The 24,730-nt window shown below is 31.1% G+C and overlaps 1 protein-coding gene and 1 long non-coding RNA gene across 6 annotated transcripts in view; one reads left to right on the top strand and one right to left on the bottom strand.

Moving 5' to 3' along the window:
• LOC126745984 (rap guanine nucleotide exchange factor 2) overlaps positions 1 to 24,730 on the bottom strand; it is a 244,093-nt gene that overhangs the window by 158,378 nt on the left and 60,985 nt on the right. The gene's annotated exons all lie outside the window — the stretch shown is intronic.
• LOC126747801 (uncharacterized) lies at positions 285 to 19,575 on the top strand. The gene is made up of 3 exons (XR_007664412.1): positions 285 to 1,039; positions 1,097 to 1,575; positions 18,054 to 19,575. It is a non-coding gene; the product is annotated as an uncharacterized LOC126747801 (long non-coding RNA).

Raw genomic sequence — 24,730 nt, 5'->3', positions numbered from 1 at the left:
ACCTTGTCACTTTTGCTTTTATTGCTTTAATGCTTTAAGGAAATTGCATTCGATTGTGATATAAATGATAAAGTTGGAAATCCCAAAAAAGCTCGTGGATCGACTTTAATCTAAACGTTTTTATTATCTAGATTAAATAGAACAATTCCCAATAGGTATTATTTAAAAAACCTCGAGATTATCTTCAAATTGTGAATAATTAAAGCTATTGCAAATATTATAAGATACAAAATTTAAAAAAATTAATATATAATTTTCCAGAATTTTGTGAATTGTGTCACTTTTGCCCACATTTCGTTTATAATATTTTACCGTGTAAATTAGAAGAAGGAAACACATAAATACCTCCTAACATATGCATTACTAATTTGCCAACTCTTTAGAGTTTTTGAGTACTACGGTGGTTTATCGTTCGTTAGGGTCGTTCGTATTATTCTCTACAGTGCTTTGTGTGTATTTTTTTTTCAACATAATGTCCTCTCAGCTCCTTGCATTTTTCTAGCCATTTTTCAAATTTTACATGACTTCCAAAAAATAGAATTTTGTCCCTGCTTAAAATAAACATTTATTTGTTTAATAATTTTCATATTTGAAGTAAATCATCCTCCGTCAAGCCAACTCGGAAATAGAAAAGTAAGTAAATTATCAATCTGGTGAATACGGTGGATTTTTTTACATTTGCAATTTTAATTCTTTAATGTTGCCGACTTTAAATGTAGACGTTTTTCTTTGATTTCCTCGCTCAACCAATACAGATGCATAGTACGCCCCTATTACCCTCTTTCTTTTTTCCAGTAGTCGATGAAAATGAAGCCCCCTATCCCTGTCAGCAATTTCACCATTTTCGCATTATTCAGAACTCGGACGCCTTTGAAAATCGACTGTGGTGAGTGTCTCTTCATCTTTAGAGTGTCATAGTCTCCGAAGAAACTCCGCACGATTGTCAAGGAAGAGCGCTAAAGCAGTCTTAAAGTAGACCACAAAACTGCGCTTGTCCTCCTCTGTCAGAAAACGCGGCACCCATCTTGACGAAATTCGTGTAAGATTGAAGCAATTGTACCTAGATTTGTTTTTATTTTCTATTTTTGTTTAGCAGGGATGTTCAAATTCATGAAGATATGAAATCCATGGTGCCAGTGTTCTCAAAGGAAACTGTAGTTTCAGTGGGGGACAGGAGGAACAGCATTCCAGAGCAGAATGATGAGAGTGATTCCATTAGTAGTGAATATGATTCAGTAGAGTACGGTATTGAAAATGATGTTTTTCAGGATAACCCAAGTGATGCAGACTATGTACCTGAATTATCAGATACAAGTTTTGACAATAATGGAAGCTTAGAGGCAGCAGCTCCAAGGAAATCAACTAGAGAGAGGTCAGCTAAGAAGTACGATGATTATGTTGTATTTTTCTGTCCAACAACTGGATACCCAGTCTGTACACCAGAAGTGTCGCAGATGCTATCTAGACCTGATGGTAATCAGTGGAGAGTGGCGATGCAAGAGGAGATCAAATGTTTGGAGGAAAACGAGACATGGGAGTTGGTGGAGCGGTCAAGTGAGTTTCCAGTTGTCGACTGTAAGTGGGTTTTTAGGTTAAAATCTGATAGTGACAATAAAAAAATATATCGTGCACGTCTAGTAGCCAAAGGGTATACACAGAGAGAAGAAGTAGATTACTCAGAGACTTTTTCGCCTGTAGTCAGGCACTCTACCCTCAGATTGTTAATAGGTTTAAGTGTAAATTTAGGTCTAGATATTGTACACCTAGATATAATAACAGCCTTTTTACATGGTGAGCTAAGTGAAACAGTTTTCATGAGACAGCCAGAGTGTTTTGTAGAGCCAGGTCATGAAAACAAATATATGCTATAATAAATTGTATATATGGCGGTTGCTTCAAATATTTCGCGCACATTAATTCGGCGTTGACCATTTTAAATCTTGTCAATATTTTCGGGAGTAGTCACTTCCACTGAGTGTCCCAAACAATGTTTATCTTTTATGAATGAACGGCTACATTTAAACTTATTTATGCAATTACCATCGGTTGCAAACACAGGAGCAGCTGTGTTATTAACTGCATCCAACACAGTTTGATTTGACAAACTTTCAGTGTAAAGCCTTTTAATAGAAAATATAATCAAGCAAAAGCTAGTAGCTTTAATCGACAATAGAAATGGCACTACGTAATGGATGAAACTATCTTTCTGACAGCTTTCTAGTATAATAGTACTACCAACTAACTGACTGACTTATTGAAAACCAAAAGGTAAAGAATTTCCTAGGCAAGTACATTATATCAATTCTAAGCGTAACTCTAATTATTAAGGCACTATTTTAATAACTTTCCTATAGACATTTTATCTAAAAATCGGGCACAGGTACGTGAACGTGTAAGTTGGTCATGATTAAGGTCCAAAAGGAGTTTTCAATTCGCTAAATTTTCCATTTATGCGCATTTCAGGGTTGGCAGATACTACACATCGCTATCATTTTTCCCTATTTATTTTCTCTGCAGATCACACAAGATTTTTAGTGATGATGAGTTTCTGGCCACTCATAAGTTTTTTCATCTACATCTTTTTAAAGAAATTATTTGTACAAAAGTTGATAGAAATATACATTCATTTAAATTACGTTAGAAGGCTTTTGAGTGATGCATAGCTTTAAACATACGCATACGTTTTCAAAGAAATTTTTTGTACAAACATTGATAAAAATTGACAAACAAATTAACTTGTGCAACAATTTTATTATTGTTTCCATTTATTTTTTATATTCAGATGAAGTCACTCACGTTGGAAGACTTTTTAGGACAATTTTACGCAAGTGTTTTTTTTGTACAAACAATTTTTTAAAAGAGAGCAAAAGACACAATGCACATACAATTTAGCATAGACATTTTTATTTTTATTTTAACGTTACTGGTACTTTTCATACTTTCACTAACGCATAGGCGTGCACGATCCAAACCGTCACGACCGACACAGATACCCAAAACATGACTATTTTCTGTTTACCAAATTTAATATGGCACATAATTTACACTGGGTGGCCAAAAAATAGCAAATACAAGATTACTGGGTACCATTATTTATGGCATATACACTGGCGGATAAAATTAGGGAATTTGTTGAAAGTTTTAATATTTTTGTTGTACACATCTTTATTAGCAAAATATTTGTTTTAACTAAAACTACATATAATAAGGGATCATATTTTATTCAATAAATCAAAAAAATACCAGTTTCAAAAAAAATATCCCTTGGCAGTCAATACTGTAAAAAAACTGGCAAATTTCCACAGAAATCTTCTTCCATTCTTCCTGTACGGTTTCCCAAATATAAGGTTGTTTGCTATATTTTTTTTGAATTTCCCTTTCTAAATAGCCCCAAAGGTTCTCAATAGGATTGAGATCTGGAGACTGTGCTGGCCATTCCAAAACATCTACACAAATTTCAGCAAAAAATGTAATAACTAATTTAGAGGAGTGTTTTGGGTCATTGTCCTGTTGAAATATCCAGCGTAAGGGCATTTCTTCCTCCGCATAGGGTATCATAACAATTTTACTGATATCCCTTCAGACAAAACGATCCATTTTTTCGTTTATTTTCAATATAGGACCAGTACCAGATCGGAAAAAGCATCCCCACACCATAATCTTCCCACCACCATGTTTCACTGTTGGAGTTTGATATTTAACATCGAATCTTTTGCCCACTGGTCTTTTTACCTATCGTTTTCCGTTAGATTTGAAGAGGTTAAACTTGCTTTCGTCGCTAAAAAGCACGATTTCTGCTATCCAAGTAATAAGCTGTTAAGCAAATTTTATCCGGGCCTTTTTTGGCAATGAGTGGCTTCTTTACAGATACCAGCTGCACACAGGCCTCCGTACAGTCCTATTACTCACATTACTTTTTCGTTAATCTCACGTGCACATTTTCTTCTAATTGTTCTGTCAATATATAGGATTGGTTTTTTTAGGGCGACCTATTTTCAGGAGCGTTTTCACATTGCCTACTAACTGAGTTTTCCTTAACATTTCTGACACTGCACTTTCACGAATTCTCAAAAATATTGCTTGGAACTTTTGTCTGATACTAGCTACATTGTGCATTAGGCAACAAACAACAATAAACTAAATATACACACAGAAAAATTCAAAGTATAAAAATGTCTATTCTTTTGTTCATATATACCAGAAAACAATAAACATGATGATAAAAAAGGGATGCACACAACAACTATTTATCAAGTACATAAAATATTTGTACCTTTATTGGCTGGTACTTGAATAGTAACCAAAAACAAAAAATTTCCATACTTTTGTCCACCACTATACATGATTTGATAAGTAACAATTGTATGTAAAATGGGAATCCACTCTAATTTGTCATTAGAGGGATGGTGCTTATCGGAGAACACATCGATTTTCTCCTTAGCTCTTTATATTATCTTGAATTCAAAATGAAACCCAAAAAGAAGCATAGTCTAATAATACACCATGAAATAAAATCATCCATTTCTTCATGCAATCTCTCCTTCAATGACTTAAATGTTTTCTATTTTTCTATAGCAGTACTATCTTCTTATCTGGACTTTAGATACAATCCCTTAAACCATTAATTTGGCAAATACATTTTTCTTGGCACCTGTCGATAAAGTCTTTATGTCCATACCAGACTATGATTCTTAGGCAAATTTCCATTCGATTTCTCTTTTTCCTTTTCACTTAGCAATCTGATCTGAAAAACTGATCCAAAACAGTTCTTTCATTTTATAATCATGACAAATACCTGATGTTATATCCTCTTTTCTCCAGGATATAAAATAAATAAAAAACATATTTTGGTAGCAGATTTTTGGGACTTGCCTAAGATTGTGTAACTTATTTGCTCTTGCTTTGTAAACCTCAGATTTATGCGTTTCATCGGATAAAACGACCTAATATATGAACAGATTCTTGTACCTTCATGATTTGAAAAAAGTTATTGGTTCATAATAACGATAAAAATAACGTTATTTTAATATTAGAGCTTCGCTCTGATTAAAATGGCTGCGGCAGAGTTATTTAATTAATTGGGTTTATTTTTCTTTAAATTCTGTGTAAAAAAAAGCTGCTGCAATAAATGGAAATGTAATTTGTGTAGTTTGTGGTGCTATTTATCATCAAAGTTGTTTCTAAAGAAAAAAGTGTGGAATAATCGATAATATTAGAGTTGTTTGCTGTGCCAAAAACATAAACTACAATTCTGATGTAAACCAAACTAAAAGGAGCTGATATGTATAATTTTTTTTGTTAAAAATGCTAGTACAGCAACTACAGGAGAAAGGAGAGGCATTTAGCAGTGAGACTGTAAAGTTAAAAAGTGAATTGGATATATTTCGTAAGAAATATAATGAACTAAAAGATCAAAAGGTAAACAACATACCATATGCCACTCAGGTGACTTGTGCAGAAAAACTTAAAAGCCAGAAATCAGAATCTGTAATAGTAATAAAACCTAAGCAAACTCAAGAAAGTTCATTAACCAAAAAGTTTATTTCATGCTGTAGATTTGTTTATAAATTAAGAAAATTTGATCATGTCTCAAAAAATATAAAAGAGTTGAGTTGGCTTAAGTGTGATAACTGGTATAATTTTAACTTGACTCTATTTTCTAGAAAACTAAATATCTAATTTATAGGGAGGCTGTGCATAATCGCTTTTTGCGAGATAAAAATTATTTAACAATGCCACAACATAGAACTTCTTTTTTTAAAAAGAACTTCAGTTATAATTGTGTTAACTTATATAATAACTTACCTCTTCAATTTAAGGTATGCAATACTGGTTATTTAAGGTCTAAGTACAAGAGGTATTTATGCAGTAGATTTTTAGAACTTTTTTAGTGACAGATATATTGTATGTATATATGAACTGCATTGTTATATTGTTATGGTTGGTTAAAACTGTTTTATCCTCAGTGTTATCTCTTAAAAGCATTCTATTGGACTTTCTCTGTTAACATTTAAAGATGGTGAACTTAATATTCGGAGAATTGGTTGAGTGGAAGAATGGCCAGGAGACTAAACTTCGCCAGTTGCGCTGTTTTTGCTTTTGCATTGTATGTGCAAAGAAATACTTTAATAAAGGCGTTATTTATGTATTTATTTTAATTTTTTCAATAATTATTGGCTCCTACTGCATGCAAACTTTGTTTGTTCAAAACGTCGTTAATAGAAAAGAAAACTCAATTACTCCACTTAAACTTCCATAGAACACTCCTCTCTATTCGTCCCTAATACACCTTTATTACAGCGCTCCGCAGTTCCAGCTTTTAATAAGCACCAAAAGCAAGAGTAATTCCCACTTTTGTTTGAACTAACCAGAGAGATTTCCCTCTTTTGTTTTCTGGCTCGGAAGTTGGAATAGGCTCTTTCGATTTGTTAGGGCGAAAATGTCATTAAAAATCGTAGAGCACGAGCTCTAACTGGAGCAATTAAGCACTCCGAGGGAGAAAACGGAGTTTTGAGAAAAAGCTTTATTTTTCGTTCAGCTAAATAGGTGACGAGTTCTTAGTGGGAGACAAATAGAGTAAGAAAGATTAGTGTAATCGGATAAAATTGAATATTATTACGGGCAATGTTACCAAGTAGTAAGGCTTAAGGATTCTTTACGCTGAATGTTTAAAATTCAAATAACTTAAAAACTGATAGTTACATGAAATAAACAAGAGGACCCTTTTTATTCAAAATTGAACTGCCTTTTAGATTTTCTAGTCGTTTTAGCCATAACTGGTTAGGCAAAAAAGTTATGTTGTAATTTACCTAAGTAACAGGGTGTAAGTAACGCCCTGTATAAATAATACTAAATTCACAATAAAATTCATAATTTTAGTATATAAATAATAGGTAAAAATATAATAAAGAATAGGTAAAAACTTAAGCATGCATACAAAACTACAACTCTATAATATTATTGCTCTCCCACACTTACAATTCTGTTCGACTTTGTTATTTAATCTACCTCAGTATAAAATAAACCAAATGGAGAAAATACAAAATAGAGCTATGAGACAAATTTTAAAATGTAGTTGGTATACGCCAATTAAATGTATGTTGAATGTTTTGAATATGTTGTCTGTGAAGCAAAGGGTTTTATTTAATGTGTATCTGTTTGTTTTTAAACTTAAACATAATTTGTTACCTAACTATTTGTGTTATGCATTGAATGTATTTAGTGATATTCATAGTTATCATACGAGAAATCGTACAGATTTTATTTTATTGGAACGGTGCAATTCGACCCAAATGCAAAACTCGGTTTTATAAAAGGGATTATCTGAATTTAACAAATTACCTGTGATAATCTAAACCGGTTCAAAAGGCTCCTAAGAAAATTTCTTTTAGATAACTGTTAGTACAGATAGTTATATTTGTTTATTTTTAGTTTTACACACTTTATCCCGTTTTTAATTATTTTATTTATTATTTGTTAATAAGTTAAATTTTATCTTTGTTTAATTTTATTGTTGCCCCCCTGCTATTTGTATTAATGTTTTTGTTAAATTAGGTACTGTAGGTTTATTCTTGTTTCTTTTTGTTTGTGTCCTGTACATACATTACACTTTTTATTTTTATTTAATTTTCACATATTTACAAATGTTGTTTTTTTTCTATTTCTACTGTTGTAACAAGACTAACAAGGCAAACTTGTACTTATATGTAGCTTTTTTATGCTAAATAAATGCTTTATTATTATTATTATTATTTTCATGTCAAAACACATAAAGTCGCCAATTTTGAAGACGATACTGCTTAAAATCACAAAATTATTAAGAAATTAAAATTTCAACTTTAAAAAAACTTGTATCTCGCAAACCTGCAACATTTGTATAAGACATGTTAAGCTCAATCGCGATATTTTGGTGTGTAGCATCTCCAGTTCAAAGATTGCCCACTCTTAATGAATCACCCTGTGTAACGTTTTTAGGTCTATTTTTACCATTTAGGAGTCAAGCTTCATAGAAAAGTTAACATTTAAAATAAGCAAAACGCAATCTGTTCAACCCGCTTAAAATGCCAATTTTTGCTTGCATACTCCCTTCTTTTAACATCAACGATCTCTCGGCTCTATACGACCCTCCGGTTGTTAAAGAGGGTATAAACCGGAAGTTGTTGCCAAATGTGCCCCAATTAAAATGTGTTTTATTAGTAAAAGCTGAGCAACCAAAAGGTGGCTGGAGCACCGTTAGAGTCTGCGATTTAATCCCATAGGGGATTATTTACCCTCTGACGAATAATGAAAAAAAAAAAAAAAATTGTGTCAGGGTGAGTTACGATCAGACGGTCGGTAACAGAGTATCTAATTTATAATTTTAATGAACATTTACCTACTGTGCATTTCTTGTTGGGGTTAAAGCAAAGGGTGAATGAAGTATTTTGAAAAAATTTTAAATAGGGAAGTAATGGCAAAATGATTGTTCTTGGATGTTATGACAATGATTAATTAATTCTTTTAAGTGTAGTACTTCTATAAATTGTTTTTTATATTCAACATAGTATCGGAATCTATTTTTTTTAATAATTTTTTTGCTTTTGCCAAGCAGTTGTAGCCTGGATTTCTTGAAAGAGTCGAAGAAAGAATAAGTAAATCTTTAATGCATGCGATTACATTAATAATGCGAACTCTTTAGTTCTCCAGAACTTGACGTGAAAAATCAACTGTAATTATTTCTCTTCTAGATCAGAACTCTTTAAGCTTTTACCAGTAGGTTCGTCATATTTTCTTACTTCCAGGCAGTGAACCCTGCAATTCCTGGATTGCATAGGGAAATATAGAATAAGGTTAGCTGAGGTCTTTTTTGCAAAAAACTTAATCCAATTATTTCAGCGAATTTTCAGTGTCATTTAGGTTCATGAGATGTAGGTACCTGATCTCTCAAACTTTCTTGAGCAATAATTTTATTTCTGTTTAGCTAGCACTCCCACTGTTGGAAAGGTTCAGTAATTCACTGATTTAATATGTATATATTTGTAATTGAGTCAGAGAAAATAATTATTAAAAGATCCTATTGTGTGACACTGTAGATAAGTTGTGTCTTCTAGAACAGAAATTTGTACTCTTTCTGAATTAGTACCACCCTCATATTTGAAGAAAGACAATATTTCTCTAATCCTAAAAAAATAACGTATTGCGTCTCTTTAATTTTTCAGAACTTCCATGAAATCCAGTGAAAAATATCTAAAGCACTTGAAATGAAACGCTCCTAAAGTAAAGAAAATCCCATAATCCGCTCTTTAAAAAATGCCCTTAATTCGTAAAAAATAACCAAAAGTCCTTTAACTAAGAAAATGCTCCTTAATTAAAACAAATTCATCAAAAACGCCCAAATTAATAAAAAAGTCCCAAATGTGCTCAGTAACTCTACTGACAAATTTTATAGTGTGATTCTCCATAAAAAAATAAGGGAAAAATGTTATATGAATGTATTGCCAAAACGTGTTGCTTACGGATCAGTTTTTTTTAAAATATCTTTACTACAGTACACCCCTGCATTTTTGTAAAATAAATTTTGTTTTTTAAATCTTTGTTTAGTTTTGAGTAAATTTGTATTCCCGGGTTTTGTTTATTTGAAGCACTGTTTTTGCGTAAATTAACAAAAACCATTTTTGGAATGGTCAAATTGACAATATTCATTCAACAAAAAAAACAATTAATAATTTAATGGTTTTTTTTTTCGTATTTCTTCTTTAGATAATCGCAAACGTAAATAGGGCAATTTAATCAGGAAAAAGGGCTCTTTTCAATGAGAGTTCCATTTGAAAAAAAAAGTTGGGGTTAATTTGGATCCCCCCTGTAGGTGAAAAAATACAAAAACTATCTTGAAATGTGAAAAAAAATAAACAAAAATCGACGGGTCTCAGGAATTTTGCGAGATAAAATTTGATTAGTTTTAACTGAATTTATTCCAGTTCCAAGTCACCACACTGTATATTCTAACATCATGTTGTTACACCTATAAACAAAACTATATTGACCATCAGCAAAATACCAGATCAAAATCTGAAGATTCCACAAAATGACAAAAATGTCAATAAACGATTTTTAACATATCTTGGACCTAAAATATATAACTTGTTACCAGTAGATACTAGAAAAATAAAAAAGATAAGACATTTTCTTTCACCAACTACACAATTTTTGAAAATCTGTTTTGAAGAAAAAAAATAAGAAATTTGATGTATATGTATAGAATAGGTGTAGATTTAGTTTTAGTTCATAATGATACAATTAGAAATTTATTAAAATTGGTATTATTTGAATACACTCTAATAAGTTATAATAGATTTATGTAAACAGCTGTTCATTCAGTTAGGTGCTTTACAAAAAAATATATATTTATGGGTATATATTACTATTATTGTAATGCTATTTATTGCTAATAAATTTATTATTATTATTTATTTATCTAATTATCGCTTTGAGATATCTCACTATTGAAGTTATAGTATAGGGATTCTAAATTATATACTGGTATATTCCCGAGGGTATTCCAGTCTCACAATAAATTAAGAAATTGCCATGGTATCTTGTAATAAATATTTTCTTTTCTACAGTATTGTTTTGAGTGGTAAAACCAAAAGAATATACGATTCCAATACATCACCTCCTAATAGTCTTGGAAAGTAAAAGAATTTAAAAATTTGTTTCGTGAAGCATCAAATCATGAATTTTATTCCACTGTTCTACTAACAATCCTCAAAGGATTTAAAGTTGCTAAATCATTCATATATTAAGATGAACAAATTATCTCTTTACGAAATTCTTAGCGATACAAAATGTCTGATACAAGTATTCTCTAAAATTGCTTTCCTTAATAGAACTTCTAGTAGAATGAAATACGTTTGTGAGATCAAAAAATTAGTCGCAAGTTTAATAGCCGCGCCTCAGGCTTTACCTGATGAACTCTTCTAGAAGTTCAATAATTATTACAATCAATGCATATTTATTTGATGATCTTTTCAAACATTTTAAAAAATATAAGCAATAAAGCGATTTGTCTATAAACAAGCATCATCGTTTGGCTCTTATTCTTATAATGATATAACTTTGGTCTTATGACTTTGAAGCCATTTTTTTGACTGTCAGAATTAAACATCTAATGCTTTACATAACTCACTCCACTCGACTTCCTGATACGTCATTAAATAACTTAAATTTTCTCACTGGTTTTCATGGTAAAGATAATTAAGTCCTGAATAAAAAACTTAATAATATTACTTATGGCAGAAGTATGTTGCCCAAAATGTGACAACAATGTAAATTTTTTAATACTCGTTTTGGTCATGACGTGGAACGGCAGGTCAGTTCCCTTTTAAACATTCTTCTAAAAGGGGCCGTCTTTGTATTAGCCAGGTTTATGTACTGGTATGTAATTATATCTATATAAGGTCATTTAAAAAACTAAAATAGGGATAGCATGGCTAAAAAATATTTTTTATATTTATTTTGTATGCAATTATGTTACCTGAGACAGCATGAATTTTTTCTACTTTTCACGTTTTTAATTTATGAATAAATACGATCGTTACTGCATACAGCTTATTTCTTACGTCTTCTTACTTCATGCTGTACGGAATTTATGAACCCACCTTTACTCCCTTGTGTGCTCCCTTTTACTCTTTCCTTAAAAAAATAGACATAATTCTAAGCATTAATACTTGAAATTTAATTACGAAGACCCATCGTGAAAGCCTTAAAATTTTCTACATTCTTTAACATTGTTGCAGGTTTAGATGAAGTAATTTTTTTTTTATTTATATTACATTTCTTAATCCGTAGGACTTTTTTTCCATAAAATAGTTTTGAATGCCTTCAAGGAGTTTGAAATAATTTTTCAGCTAGGTACTTCAATTGGGGGGGAAGAACCAACATTTATTCAGGGTACTTGTGAGGAAGCGACACTGTTAAGTCACCGTAATTCTTTATTATTTTGTAGTACAGTACAGGAATTCCTGTTCCTGAACAAACTATCTTCCCATCTTTTGGATTACATTTTTAAGTCTTTTAGACCTTTTGACTTAATTCCCTTTCTAGGATGTTTGAAGTAATTTTTTCACGTTTTCCAGGCTTTAATTAACATTAATCTTGTCTACTGCTGTCATAAAACTAATAATCTGACAATTATTATTTGACATTTAAACCAATGTTTTTAAGCAATCTTGATCAAAACTTAAAGAATACCCGTTTTATGCATGGTATTTTACAGAAAAGTTAAAATATCTCAAAAAGTACTTGGTTTAGCTATAGGATATATTTAATAAAAAATGAAGGTATTTGAGGGACAAACTTAATTAGATAAAAATATACAGGGTGTTCCATTTGAAAAATTTGAGATATTGCGTATTTAATTTCAGCAAGTTTGAAAGATCTTTAAAAACACCCTGTATTAAAAAATTACAAATTATCATAGTCAGCCTAGAGGAGGTACCCTAGACTAACTGTGATACAAGTTTCATAGGCGCAAAATAAATTTTAAGTTAATTATGATTTTTTAAACGAACCCTCTAAAAGACAAAAAATAACATAAAAAAATTAATTACGTTGCAACGCCGCACGAAAATTTTAAAAACGTTATACCAAAGTAAAGTACTGTTTTTGCCTCACATTTTAGTACCATAATATACAGGGCGTACCATTTAAAAAAAAATCATATTTTATAGTAACTTTTTTGTGACACACCCGGTATACATAAAAATATTTTTAGTTCGTAGGTTTTTGTCAACCCTACAACTTTGCTGTAGAACTTTTTGCTCTACCTCGTATAGTTAAGGCGCTATCTTAGCCCTACACCTTGTTGGCACACCCTGTATATGATACGATTTTTTTTAGTTTAGGAGTTATTAAATTTTTTTGTGATTTTTTAGTATTACTCGACTTTAATGCTTATTTCTGCTATATTTATAGTAAATAGGTAAGGCGAATGCCTGATTTTTATTTTATTATTTCGATAAAAGTTGACTCTGACAAGAACAGAGATAATTTGATCCAGAAATTAGAATATTGCTTACAAAAATTTTAATTCTAATCTATTTAAATTTTTTAACAGAAAATCTCCATGAGCTGTTAGAAGATGTTGATTTGGAAACAAGGAGAGACATGTTTTTTCAGAACGATGGGGCTCCTTGCCATTATGTGATAAATGTTCGAGAATATCTAAATAGGCGATTTAGACACAAGTGGATCGGTCGAGGTGGAACAATTCAGTGGCCCCCCAGGTCACCAGACTTAAACCCAATTGATTTTTTTGTTTGGGGTTACTACAAGGAGGTCGTGTACGCTCAAGAGTCAAGAAACTTAGAAGAACTAAGAATAAAAATTAATGAAGCAAAACAAACCATAAAAAATAACAGATTAGCATTTAGACAGTTAAAAGATTTTTTTTTTCGCCGATGCCGTATTTATATTGAACAACAAGGTCGTCATTTTGAAAACTTTATGTAATAATTAAAGATAAATTGATCAAAACACTTTTTGCTTTATTTCATTTATTAGTAAATCTTTTTTTGTTTTCCTTTTAACTATTATTTAGATAAGATGCGATAAGGGCAGCCCAATGAATTTTTTATAGTGAAAAGCTAATAGACCATAAGGTTTCTTAAATAATTATGTTTTGAAAAAAAAAATGCTGTAATTTTTAAAACGCCTTTAACTTTGTTGAACTTTTTTTACTTTTGTTTTTTATGTCACAATTTATTTATTTTTGTAAGCAATATTTTAATTTCTGGATCAAATTATCTTTGTTCTTGTCAGAGTCAACTTTTATCTAAATAATAAAATAAAAATCATGCATTCGCCTTACCTATTTACTATGAATATAGCAGAAATCATATACATGGGGGTGATTCGGATTCCCCTAGGGTTGCTCGATCTCTGGGCGACACTCTTTTTTGGGACACCCTATATATAAGGTCATTTAAAAAACTAAAATAGGGATAACATGGCTAAAAATATTTTTTATATTTATTTTGTATACAATTATGTTACCTGAGACAGCATGCATTTTTGCTCCGTTTTCTACTTCTTACGTTTTTAATTTATGAATAAGCACGATCGTTATTGCATACAGTTTATTTCTTACGTCTTCTTACTTTATACTGTACGGAATTTATGAACCCACCTTTACTCCCTCGTGTGCTCCCTTTTACTCTTTTCTTGAAAAAATAGACATAATTCTAAGCATTAATACTTGAAATTTAATTACGAAGACCCATCGTGAAAGCCTTAAAATTTTCTACATTCTCTAACATTGTTGCAGGTTTAGATGAAGTAAATCTTTTTTTTTCTTTTTATTTATTATTACATTTATTAACCCGTAGGACTTTTTTTCCATAAAATAGTTTTGAATGCCTTCAAGGAATTTGAAATAATTTTTCAGCTACTTCAATTGGGGGGAAGAACCAACATTTATCCAGGGTACTTGTGAGGAAGCGACGCACTGTTTAGTCACCGTCATTCTTTATAACTTTGTAAAACAGTACAGGAACTTCTGTTCCTGAACAAACTATCCTTTGGATTACATTTTTAAGTCTTTTAGACCTTTTGACTTAATTCCCTTTCTCGGATATTTGAAGTAATTTTTTCACGTTTTCCAGGCTTTTGAAGTAGGCGTTTATTTTGAAAATAATTACTTAACTTCCAGAGACTTGTAATTGATCATTTTATTCAAGCTTTTGAAATTATTTTTATATTTTCCAGGGATTTCAAATACTGTTATTAAATATTTCCTCTAAGTTTTTGCAATCCTTTAGGCATATCAAGTACTTTTAGTATGCCTTTCGGGCATTTAATGCCATGTAGCTGCAAAATTAGTTAAAGCATGGTATTCACAACTTTTATTAGCATAAAACATTTCATAAATATGCTGATTTAAGCAGCCCAGTAATATTAACAGCAAAAAAGTTAGCAATAGGTCATTTGACACTTCCTTGTGTGGTTTTGGTTTTAAAAGACATGACTAAGATAAAGATAAGAGCAATAAAAAACATATATTTTCCAAAACTTTTCACTTGTTTTGTTAATATTGGCAACATAAGCACAAACATAAATTATGTCCCAGATACTTCTGTCGATCGGCCTATAATAATTTGTTACGACTATACTTTCCGAGTTATTACACACCTCTTTATATTATTATTGCCGCTCTTTTAATGCGATGTAAAGCAATTTTTTACGTCAAGTGCAGTCATTCCCGGATAAAATATTAATGCCTAACTACATTGCCGTTCTGGCGTAGACCGATGCTACTCGAAATTATTCAATGAACAAGAACTAAAGACTCGTTTATTGGTTATCAAGTGGCTTAAAGGATAGGAAAACTATTTTGTAGAATTAAAATTAATTTCTTTAATTAGGTTTTATTAAGTATTGAAATAGATGTATTTAATAGTCAACAAATATGACTCAATATATTTCTATTATTGGAGAGGTTTATGATGTTTATATTTAGTTTAAGCCAATATCCACATCGTCATCTTTCTTTATGAAAACAGAAAGCAATGTAATATAAATGCGTTTGTATAATAACTGACGTAGTGTTTTTACTAATACAAAGACCGATTCATTAGGTCCGTATTAGTCTGTATTAAAAGGGATATATTTAATATTCATTCCTTTTTCGACTTTTGCTTCATTCGCTGCTTAAGTAATAAAAATAAAAGAATAGTTATTATAATTTGTGTTTTTGTTCTACCCATATTCTTAATATTAAGTATGTTTAATACTTACAGGGTGTCTCAAGTTCATGATTAATCACTGTAATAAAATTCCTAATGACTAATTATACAAAATTGTTAGCCTATAACAGGAAAAAATATAATGTTAATTTTAAATTGCACTTTTAGGAGTGAAATCATCTCAATAGTCTGTTTTTATGATACATAATTATGTTACTTGCAACTTAGATGGATCGTTATGTTTGAAAATAGGAAAAACTTTTACTATATTCGAATCGAAAATATCGATATTTTCCGTTAAACAAATTATGTATAGTGCCATTGTACTTGTATATGTACACAAGTACTTTCACTCGGGATTAACAGTACATTACCATTTTGAATTAACACATAAATATGCAGCAAAACTACGTCTTAAACCTATACTTAACCGCACACTTCAGATTATAAGAGACTTAAGGTGTACGATGAAGTGTTGTATTTGTCCATGTTACACGATTAGTTATATTAATTTTTTTCTCACCCAATTATAGATTAAAAGAGCAAATTATTTTTCCAACAGTGTTTTTTTTCTTAGAGACAATCTAATCTTCACTTGCTAGGAAGAAAGACATTAGAAGAATAACAACAAACCATAGACAATTTAGTGAAAGTTTAAACATTCCTACTCTGGATAGCACTAAAATGATTACATCTACTATACACATTCTTAAGATTATTTTTAACATATTTTTAAGAATATACAGGGTGTCTAAACGAAAACGAAACGGCGGCCATGTCGGGCTCGTAAAGATTTTAAAAAGAAAACGCTCGAACACGTCAATTTAGATTATTAGGGGGAAACATTTTAGAGTATAATAGCATCCCTTAGCCGGGGTGGAACTAACCTTCTGGCCTTGCTGCCAGTCAAAATAATCTATGTGGAATATTTTACATAAAGAAAACCTCTATCCATTTCATTTTTAAAAAGTTCAGGCGTTTTTGGAACGAGATTTTCCTCCCTCCCTTCAGAATAAAAAAAAACACGATTAGTTTTTCTCTAAGATTTTGTTTTGAGATGAAACCCTTTTTACTAAAGAACGGAATTTTTAATATTCATAACGTAAATATTCATATTATTCAAATGTCGAAGAAAATCCTCACGTTTTTAAGGAAGCCCATCATCAACACAGATTTAATATTAAGGTTTGGATAGGAGTAATTGATAATATTTTATTAGAGCTTGTCAAACCGCTTAAACGCTAATGAATATTTAAATTTTTTACAAAACATGTTACCACAACTGCTGGAAGAAGTGCCTTTAAATAATACATATATTGATCTCACATTTAGAACATCCGCTGTAAATAATAAATGGGTTGGATAACGTTTGTTCTTTTTATAAATTAATTTTAAGATATATTTCTGTATGACGTTCAGTTGGTTTAAAGTGGTATTATTTGAGACGTCCCCATACCAAAATCACGTAGCGTATACGTGACTCAATTAATGCCTTATATGTTACTATATATCAATAAATAATATTTTTCTTAAAATGTAAAATTTATATATTAATTTCCTGATGTTATTTTTTAGTTTGATTATATGACTTTCGCACTTCAAGTTTTTGTCAATTATTACTTGAATATTTTATATTATTTACTTCCTTAATATCAGTTTTAAATTTGGTACCGAGATACATGGATATCTAGGGCGATTTGCTGCAGAGGCAGAGAAAGCCATGTAATTAGATTTGTTTAAATTAAGTGTTTATGATGATCCAGCCAGTGTTTTATTTTTATTAATCCCCTCTGTGCCTTTTTTTCACATTCTCTCAAGTCTCTCTCGAAAAAAGCACAACAGTATCATCAGCATAGGTTATTGTAACAGCATCAACTTCCAGATTTGCCAAGGAATTTAGATAGGAGATAAATAATATGGGACCAAGAACTGTTCCTTGAGGAACACCAGTTTTTATGCTCATTGGCTCACTGAAAGTGCTCTAATTTTCACTATTTGTTTGCGGTCATTAAGATATGATTCAAATAGTTGTAACACATTGCCTCTAATTCCATAATTCCTTAACTCGTTAAGTAGTTTTGTATGAGGTACTGCCTTTGCCTTACTATGCCACGTCCAATGCCTTAGCTAAATCTAAGAAAATTGCAATGCTTTTCTTACCACATATATTAGTTGTTATTTCTGATACTAACTTACATATTGCATCTGTAGTACTAAGTTTTTCAACAAATCCAAACTGATTTCTTGAAATAATCCGAAATGTAAATCTGGCTAATGATGACAATATTTGTATGAGCCAAAACTAAATATATTTAAATCCGTCTGCTTTTTCAGAAATGTCGCCTAGAAGAAATTATACCTCTGATCAAATGACAGCTGCACTGGCGGAAGTAAGAAATGGTGTACCAGTTGCAGTGGCTGCTCGAAACCACCATGTTCCACGGACAACCCTACTTCATAAGATGCAAGGAAAGTCTGAAGTTGTTTGTACCATGGGGCCCTCAACAATACTTAGCAAGCATGAGGAATCCCTATCTGAAAGACATTTTCCTGTTTCAAAAATGCAGCTTTTAGATTCAGTTAAAAAAATCATGAGTCATTCAGAACGGGCAAAATCGTTTACTAACAATAATCGTCCTAGCGACAAATGGTTTCTGCTATTTTTTAAGGAGAGATCCGGAAATTTCACAAAGAATATCACAGAATTTGACAACATCCAGAGAAAGTGTAACTTCAGGACAAATTCGTAGATGGTTTCAGGAAATAAAGGAGTATCTAACGTCCCATGATCTCTATCAAGTAACTGATGACCCCAAAAGGGTATTCAATGCTGACGAAAGCGCGTTTTACCTCTCACCCAAAGAAGGAAAACTGTTAGCAAAAAAAGGAGACAAAAACATTTATCGTGCAGCAGGAGATGATAAAGAAAACTTAACTGTACTGGTAACAGCTAATGCAGCTAGTAATATTGCACCGCCTATGCTAGTTTTGGCCTATGAACGAATTCCATCTGCCACAGCTTCAAGTGTGCCTAAAGATTGGGCATTGGGTAGGTACATCCGAAAATAGGTGGATGTGTTCAAGCACTTTTTATGAATATATCACCAATATATTCAATCTATGGCTCATAAAAGAGGGGATTCAAAAACCTGTTCTCTTTTTTGTAGAAGGACATGTGTCCCACTTAACTCGCCATTTATCAACATTCTGCAGTGATAATAGCATTGAGTTGATAGCTTTATATCCCAATTCACATCCTTCAGCCTATGGACATTGCAGTATTTAGGCCCCTTAAATTAGCCTACAGAAATGAGGTACAGAATTGGAGGATGGAGAACTTTGGCAATAGTCCCTGGAACACATTAAACCAGAAACCATTCAAAATGGTTTTAAATCTTCAGGTTTATGTCCCTTTAATATTGACAATATACATTTTAGTAAAATTTCTGCCAAAAATTACGATTCAAGTGACATCCCTGTATAGCTGCTATGGATACAAACGCTACAAAAGATAAGTCACTGCTTTGCCAACATTCTTGGGATGGTCCAGTGGAAGATAAGCATTTATTCGAAATTTGGAAAAATTGGACACTAGAAATATGTTCAGATGTTCAACATGCAAAAGTAACAAATGAAAAAGGGGCCATGGACCCAGTTGCAGATAATCGATTTAGCCATTCTCCCACTAATCTTGCTCCTGCTTCTGTTGCCGAAGATCTTTGCACTCCAACAAAAATAACTCATGACCAGCCAAGCACCTCCTTTCAAACCCTTGATGTGCATCAAATGTTCCAACTCCTTTTAAGAAGGCGTTATTTTGGCTCGAACCAAAACCTCAAACAAAAAAAAAAGAAAATGAAGGAAAAAATTCCATCTGTTGTCACCTCTGACGCATGGCGAAGGTATCACACCAAAAAAGAAAATGAGAAAATAGAAGAAAAAGAAAAAAGGAAATTTGAAAGGGAACAAAAACTTTTAAAGAAAAAAGAGAAGCCACAAGAAGAGAGTTCTGGTGAGGAAGAAGAATGGATAGAGAGTGGAAATAGTTCGGATGATGTAGACCCCTTTGAAGATCATTTTGCCAAGTTTCTAACGGAGACATTCAAATAGGAAATATATTATTTTAGTGAAGTTTCTTGGCGGCAAAAGAAAGAGCACTACATACCGATATGTTTGTATTATGCAGGAACTAGTTGACAATGATGACATTAGGGTAATGTCAATGAAATCTTTGGGTGGAGACAAAAAATTTATATAAAAAATATTTATCATGAAATACCCCCCTTGTACCTTCAATAATTGGTTATTTACCTTAAGTGGTTTTAATACGTAAACATGAATTTTTTTTTTAGTTTACTTGGAATTTTGTCAATCCCTGGGGAGCTATTATTTTTTAAAGAATTTATGTTTTTGATTAGTACTGGATATAGAAAATTACTATCTATATTAACTTCGCTATTTACAATTCTGTCTGCCATACATACTCCAACATTAATAAAAATAATCATTGCAATAGTCTGCCATATTTTTGTCATTTTTAAAATCTTGTCCATTGTTATTTAAAATATTTATATTATCATTGCTTTTATATTTGTTTGTTCATTAATAAATTTAATATTTGATATTAATACTGTGTTTTTATACTTAATATAATATATATGATATCCCTTTATCCTTTATTTTTAGATCCCTTTGTTGTAGAGAGGGAAAAAATCCATAATTTCCAATGCCTACTTTGACAAGCTAAAATATAACTTTAATAAAAAAAAAATAAATTAGACACTAGAATATTAAAAGAGAATAAACATAATTAAAAATGATGTCAATATTCAGGCCATATCGGCGACGGTTTGTACTGCGATGGAAAATAACTTGGAAAATTGTAGAAACGACCTCGTTAAGGAATGGAGCAGCCGTTATTTTGCTTTTTGAATGTCACGACCTGGAATATGATGAAAAATGGATTTAGTAATTCATAACAAAAGGATCATGTTTATACACAGTATAGGCTGTTTGGAATGTGGAACAACATTAAAGAAACAACTGATATCCGGATGCTGCAGGTGTCTAATGTATGGCTATTTTTAGGTTATGGGCTATCAAGTCAAATTGTTTGGAAAATCTTATTTATAGAGGCTTGTCTCTATAATTTGCTCACCCACTGATTTAAAATGTATATAAAAATTTAAATTTACATACTATAATATTTTTAAAAAATATGCAAGCAGTAATGTACATAACATTGACTATTAAATATTCATTTATTTATTTTTCATTTTCTGATGGTCGCTGAGCAATACTTTATAAGAAAATCAGAACAATTGAAAAAATTAAAAATGATCACATAATACATAAACCCAATGGGAACATGGCAACGATCTACGTCACATTGTTCCATTGTTCTACGGTTTTTTGACACGTTTTACTATTTTCTCTTGGATATTATTATCCCATTATATCTGAGTGAGTACACCAGTATTATCTATATAGACTGGTTTCTTGTAGATGAATTCATATTAAAAGTATATAATATTAAGCGAAGTGAACTGCAGCGCTTATACGTTCTTTTTGACGGTAATTAGTATTTGCAAGAGGTTACCAATACCCGCGTGCTTATAGTGCGTGTACTTTCAGATGAAAGTGGCTGCTAAATCATTTTTTTTAGATATACACATTATATCTGTATGTATACATAGCCATTTACAGTGTATTCCGAGTTACAATCATTTAATCGATGGTCAAGGTGAATGAGAGAGTTTAAAAATGAAAGGGTGTATAAAGAAAGTAAAAAAAATGTTTTATTGATCTTTAACAGATTAATGAATTCAAATGAATAAATGCACTGTTATTAAGGTTGTCACTACAATCCATGGATTTGATTAGAAAAAGTAGATTCCGAAAATTCTCAATACTTGAAAAAGGGTTTTCCTTATCAAAATCAAAACTTTTATTATCCAAAAAAATAGACTCAAAATGTATGGATTTTGTCACAGTTTTACATGTTATAATCTTGGCCTAAAAAAAAATATTACTAACTACCTAGATTAACTAAAATTCAAAAATATCCACCTATACTATATATTACAAAAAAAGTGACATTACATCGTTAAAAAAGTTACAATACTTAACTGCCTAATCAGCTAGATAGCTATTTACATCATAAAAACATTTATTGGCTAGGTATTCCTTCAACTTTCTTTTAAATATCGAAACGGTTTTGGTATTCTTTATATCATTCGGTAATTTGTTACCGTGACCTTTGACCGTCAAAATTCTATATTCCCTAAAAAGAGGTCTACAAGAAGTCATCGGCAATACACCTAGGAATTTGTTTTTGGCTAATAAACACTCGACGTGCATGCGAGATACAGCCCCAAAGCTGAATACCGTACAAAATTCGTGAGTGTATAATAGCGTGGTATAGACAAATTAATTGATTAATTTCCATTACCACCCTAAGGTTCCTAATGGCATAACATAAGCTACCGAGCTTCATCGACAACTCAGCACAATGAGATTCCCATCAAGAAAGTTAATCATCAAATATCTATCTCAATAAAAGTAAGTTTACATCAAAGTTCATGCTAAATAGAAATACAGGGACTTGCTTAATTCAATGATGTATTCTTTAAGTTAAAGTTGTCACTCAGAAACCAAAATAAAAGAAGGGTTGTAGCTCCATTTAATACTAAATAATTAAATGAATGTGGTTTTTAAAAATAAGGCCTTCTATACCATAAGTATTAAAAATATAGTTACAGTGTTGGTTTTATTATTCATGGATTTTGTACTTAAACTTATATAGTTATTTATTTCTTATGTTTGATTAAAGAGAATGTCTACTTAATAGTTTATTACCCTTTTTTAATCGCTTTGGTGTTAGTAATACTAGAAGAGATGAAACTAAAGCTTTTCTTGTTGAAGTTTAAGAAGTGAGGTTACAGATTTTTAAATTATAACATACTGAATTCAAGAAAATTCAGCAAATTTCGATCATCTCTATGTCTATTCCAACATTTCTTATTTTGAAAGATAATCCATTTGTTTTAATTACTTAATAGCAATGAAATCTATACATAAGCATTTTGTAGCACACTTACTCATTATTGTATTTCTCGAGTATTAATCAAAATAAAATTGGCCAAAAGTTAATTAATTTTGTAGTTTGTGTGACTTGTGTCTATTAAGCTTAGGGGATGTTCATGTTTTGTACTTATTTTGGGGTTTTTATAACATGCATAAATTTTGTAGGGATCTCAGGGGGACTAAAATATATTTCATAAATGTTCCACTCTTTTTTATTAAATTTTTTCTAGTATTGAAATGTTTGGCAATTATTTTACAAGGAGTGTGGTATCCATATTTTATATTGTGTTGCAGACACCAAGGTGGTGACTTCAAGTGCATGAAAGAGCACGCCAAAACCTTTTAAAGGTCCTTTATTTTAGAATATTTGGCTCTAAATTACCTTAAAGATATCCAGAAACTACTTCTCTGTCAATCAATCTGATCTGTTATTTATCCTTTTCTTTGCCACTACAGTATTTAAACAACAACCATGTTTTTTTTTTAATGTTGTTCACATCACATGTTACACAAAAATTTGATCCTAAATAAAAGTAATTATTCTAAGATTTGCGTAGCCAAAATACCTTGCCATATATAAATTTTTTTTTAATGCTAATAATAATTCTTTTATTTCCTCAGTACATATACCAAGAATTTAGTTACTTAGTTGAAGAGAAGGTCACACAATCACCTTTACACTTCTCACTTACTATGCTGAACTTAAACTGGTAAAAGACTTCACTACCTATCATATTACTTAAGAGAACTATAAAGGCTACATCTAACAAGACGTAACCCATAATTCCATTCAAATGAACATTTCTTTAGCCTTTTTTAAGAAAATAAATAAATTTGAGGAGCCTGTAAGACTTTAATATAAATCAATTCAAAATAATCAACCATTACTCTCAAACAGACTTAAGTATATGACCAAAGGAGCCTACCTTTCTTTACCTTTCATAGACATTTTGTTAATCAGGAATAATAATAAAATCGAATTCGATATAAACAGGAAACCATCCACAACTGACAACATCATACAATTCAGTTCTAACTCACCACATACCCACAAGTTTGCTTCATTTAACTCTTTGTTATATAGGATGTTCACCCTTCCTCTATCCAAGGAATCTTTTTATGAAGAATTTAACATAATAAAGCAGCTTGCAGTTAAGAACGGTTTTCCACTTTCTACCATAAATAAAATTTTTTTCGTATACATGAATAAACATAAAGTCTCCTACCACATGTTACACTCCAATTCTTTAAATCTTAACAAATTCAGATCTTTGAACATTTTTTGGTTCAATATCTCTTTAACTTGCAAAACTCTTTGAAAATAATCTTAATCTTTCAATAGCTTTTAAAACTGCAAACACTTGATAAACACAAAGGATAAAATGGAACAAACTTTAAAATCTAGTGTGTCTTTGAATTGTGGTGAATGTTCCGCTGTGTCTGATAGAAGAATGTCCACTAGGGTGAAAGAACATATAAGTCTTTTCAACAATTGTAAAACCACCGATATTAAAGAAACAAAGTCAGCCTTTGCAAATCATCTTTTATCAACTGGTCATAACTCTTTGGTGTTGGATGATGTAACTATATTACATGAGTGTGGAAAAGGTAAAAAACTAGATCTCCTCGAAAAGCTGGAGATTACAAGAGCTAAGAGAAGCCCAATATTAAATTGTGTCAATGATATCTTAATAAATTTACCAATAAAATTTTAATATTGTCTCATATAATGTAATTATTCGCATACTACATCATTACCCATCCCGGTTTGGCAACAAGGTATTTTTTTTTTTTTTTTTTTTAAATAACTTTATTTATGACCCAAAAACAGTTTACAAACTGCCACCAGGGCCTAAAACTTAACAAAAAAAAAACAACAAAATTAGGAACATAATTCTAAATAAATTTAGTACAATATTACTTGA

The sequence above is a fragment of the Anthonomus grandis genome, chromosome 1 (assembly GCF_022605725.1).
Source record: "Anthonomus grandis grandis chromosome 1, icAntGran1.3, whole genome shotgun sequence".
In the NCBI taxonomy this organism is placed as follows: domain Eukaryota; kingdom Metazoa; phylum Arthropoda; class Insecta; order Coleoptera; family Curculionidae; genus Anthonomus; species Anthonomus grandis.
The sequence above is the reverse complement of the archived record's forward strand: the minus strand, read 5'-3'. Positions and strand labels throughout refer to the sequence as shown.